At 29.8% G+C, this 3,847-nt stretch overlaps 1 long non-coding RNA gene across 1 annotated transcript; it reads left to right on the top strand.

The window, feature by feature from the left end:
- Window positions 1-2,483: 2,483 nt before the first annotated feature.
- LOC110226764 lies at window positions 2,484-3,364 on the top strand. The gene is made up of 2 exons (XR_002330687.1): window positions 2,484-2,911; window positions 3,109-3,364. It is a non-coding gene; the product is annotated as an uncharacterized LOC110226764 (long non-coding RNA).
- The last annotated feature ends 483 nt before the right edge of the window (window positions 3,365-3,847 follow it).

A 3,847-nucleotide genomic window follows, 5' to 3' on the forward strand; every position in this document is an offset into this window, starting at 1 on the left:
AGAGATGACTACAATAATTTATGGGAGGTGTATAAACGGAAAAAAACTAATCAAAAGAATACTAAAGAATAAAAATAAAAATTACATTATTTAGTAAATATTAATTATCAAGGAAAAAGATTATAGATAGATACACAACCATATATATATATATATATATATGTGTTACTTTTGTAAAAATATTGCATATATCACATGATTTGGTTTGCATTTATACTAAAAAATTGCAAGAGAAATTAAAACTAAGTTAACTAATTAAAGGACACAATTTGTGGCTTCTAAGAGTAAAAATAACTAATTACCTACGAGTTACCTATTTACGCATTCAAACTTAGTTACCAGAAATAAAGCAACATGCCCAGGCGTAGCCCGGGTAATTCCTCTAGTCTTAATAACAATACAACCTTAGAATTTCTGATCCTGATTACAATAAAGAGCAAGTTTTGAGCGAGGCTCATATAGAGCATCTCCTTTGTCAAAGTCTTCAAATTCTGAAACAAAAACAAAGCAATCGTCACACAATCATCATCATGACAAAACAAAGCAATCTCAATAGCCTTAAAGTTCAAGAGGCTAAGCAAGCCTTATGGTAATAGATCTGGGAATCTAAAGATCAACAGCAAAACATTCAAGATTGAAGTAGCATATCAAGCAAAAACATGTATCACTGATATTGAACTCGCGAGCATGTGTATCTAACATGAGAGATACTATTACTAGTTCTGTAACCTATAATGTTAAGAATGGCTATACAACAGATGCAACAGTCAAAAGAGAAACAAGATCCCAGAAGGTGAAATTTTTTGTCATAACCAAAGATAAATTCATTACCACTACTTTTGGTGCATTCACTAAACCTACCAATACAAAAGAAGATTTGATGGAGGAGATCCAGCGACGAAGAGATCCGGCGAAGAAGAGATCTCGTTTCTCTTCTCTAGAGAGATGGCCGACGGAATGTTGTGTCGAGGATGAGGAAAAGAAGGAGAAGTAGGTTTAGATTTTTTGGTGTAATTCTCCAAATTAGATAGGGGTATTTTGTTCCCAAAAAAAAAAAAAAAAAAAAAAAAAAAAAAAAAAAAAAAGATAGGGGTATTTAGGTTATTTTGTATTTTTGACTGAATCAGCTCCAATCAGACTCAGTCGGATAATGATCATTTCTTAGATGAGTTTAATAAAAATCATCCAACTGGTTCATCTCACTGCTCTGTAAAAATTGTTATAAACGAACATCAATATTCATCTCACTGTACCAGTTTACCTCATTTGCTCACTGAATGGAGAAACGAACAGCCCCTTAATTAAATAATTATTTTCATGTACCAGTTTACCTCATTTGCTCATACTAATAAATTTTGTGTAACCATCTAATAAGCGAGTTTGCTGGTCGTCAATATCTTAACAATGTGTTAAGGAAAGATGATTCAAATGAAGCATCCATAGAGACCTCTGAAAGAGAGAATGTGTTTGCTGGTCGTCAATATCTTAACAATGTGTTAAGGAAAGATGATTCAAATGAAGCATCCATAGAGAAGTCTGAAAGAGAGAATATCTGACAATCCATTGTACTTACCAGTGGATTTAATTTGGATTTTCAATTGTAAAAGAATATTATTTGCTCTTAGCGTATCTATTAAACTGTTGAACTTATTCTTTTCTGTAATATTAAATTCCTACTCTACTAAATATATGTAGTTTGATAACACTCTTAAACATACAAACAACGTACTGTGTTATTTTATAGGTTTATATGGCTGATTAAATGTTCCTCTCATTCTCAAACAAAAAAATTTCAACGATATGGGCTAACTAAAAATTTGGCCAAACAAAAAAAACAATTTAAAAAAAAAAATTCAATCGGCCGAACTAAAATTAGTTATTTACAGTTTATTGGATCTTTTAAAATTTATACATGTCCAATAACAAAGGTACTTAATTATAAATGCTTAAATTATTTATCGCATATTACATGTTTTAGATGGATTATCACATTAATTTATAATTATCTATTATTATCTATCTCTACAATAATTATTTGAGAAGTAGAAACGCACCATATTCAAAGTTAGGGCATTGGAGGCCTGTGGTTAAAAGTTGGAATGATTTGTCCTAAACACCCTTAATGAATTGTTCTTCTCGAAATTTCTTCTTCTTCGTAATTAGGGGTATATAAGTCTAATCGTGTGTTGATCTCTATACTAATGTCCTAAACACCCTCGATACGAAATTTTTTGTTCTTAATTATTAGGGGTATATAAGTCTAATCGTGTTTTGAGATGATTAGTCTTAATCACCCTTAATGAATACACTATCAAATCCAGTTTTCTATTTTTTGGTGAGGGTAAAACAATAAAATCGTGTGAATTTTATTAAAATATGGAATATTCCGTTTTTTAATATTAAAATATAGAATATTTCGTTTTTAAATATTAAAATATAGAATATTTCGTTTTTTAATTTTTATAAAAATTTAAGATAGATACTAAAATATATTACGAATATTTTTATCAAGAAATTTTCCAATTTTAAAAAATAAATTTTTAGAGATAATTATGACGGTGTGCCCTAGATATTAAACTATAAATATAGAGCCGCAACCACACCATTAGAACTCAGATTCGTTAGCCTAAACATATCGTTTTGATATTATAGCTTTTTTTTTTGTTGCTTTGGTTCTTTTATGGATCGATTTATTTTGCGTTATTATTTTTTACCTTTTCTTGAGGTTATATTTGTATTGTTATTATCTTGGTCTATGAATTATCAAGATTGTTATTGTTTTGCTGATTTGTATCGTGTGAATTATGTTTTAGGTAACCGCTCATGGGAGTTTCTATCAAGAGATTGAATGAACGAGTTGATGAAGACATGCCTCTTCATTAAATTCATTAACAAACTTTTTACATCAATCGTGAGTCCTCTTTAATTTTAGTTAGCGCTTCTCTTATGTCTCTTTGTAAATTACTTACAATTTTATAATTTGTGTTGGTTTAATTATTGATAGTTGTCTCTCATCGGATCTGATGTAAAATAATTTTTTACCATGCACTACATAACGAAATAATTTTTTTTTTGTCAATGTTACTCATAATTTTTGTGTTTTTGAAGGCGGAGCATTGCGCTGATGCGAAAGTGATTTACAAGTTTTTGGAGGTCAATGAGATTGATAAGACACATGCTGTCTACTACATAGCTTATGCTTTGCACATGGGAGTTTAAGAATAAGGTGAAAACTGCTAAGGAGATCTTCAATCTCGGAATCTCTAGGTAATATTTATTACGAATGAATAGACATGTAATCATATATACTTTCATGTTTCTGCTCCTTACATTATAGACCCTTATAAATTTACTGATTTTCTTTGCTTCCATCTACACAGCTTACCAGAGAGACTCATAATTTTCTCAGATTTTGTTTTGCTTCTTCTTTCTCTAATTAGCATATTTCTCTCGATCGATATTTTATGACGGAAGATGATTTGAAGCAATAATCTTCCAATTCTCTTGATTTCTAGGGTTTTTAGATTTCACTATTATAAGTTTTTTCTTTGTTTCGCATATTTCTCTCGATTGTAATCATTCAAGATTGAGGAAGATTTGTAGCGATTATTACTGTAAGAATTCTTCAAATCCTCTTGATTTCTAGGATTTCTAAATTTCACTATTATAATGTTTTCGTTTTTTCTTTTGGTTTTTTTTTTTTTCGTTTTGAAGAGGCTTTTGATATTTGCACAACCGAAAAATTCGTGTTTCAAAGTTTTTTTTCTTCTGTGAATTACAAGTTCTTTCTTCTTCTTTTTTTTTTTGGTTTTAATTGATTTTGGGTCCTAGGTTCTAGGAAGTCGGA

This window comes from Arabidopsis lyrata, assembly GCF_000004255.2.
Source record: "Arabidopsis lyrata subsp. lyrata unplaced genomic scaffold ARALYscaffold_27, whole genome shotgun sequence".
NCBI lineage: Eukaryota > Viridiplantae > Streptophyta > Magnoliopsida > Brassicales > Brassicaceae > Arabidopsis > Arabidopsis lyrata.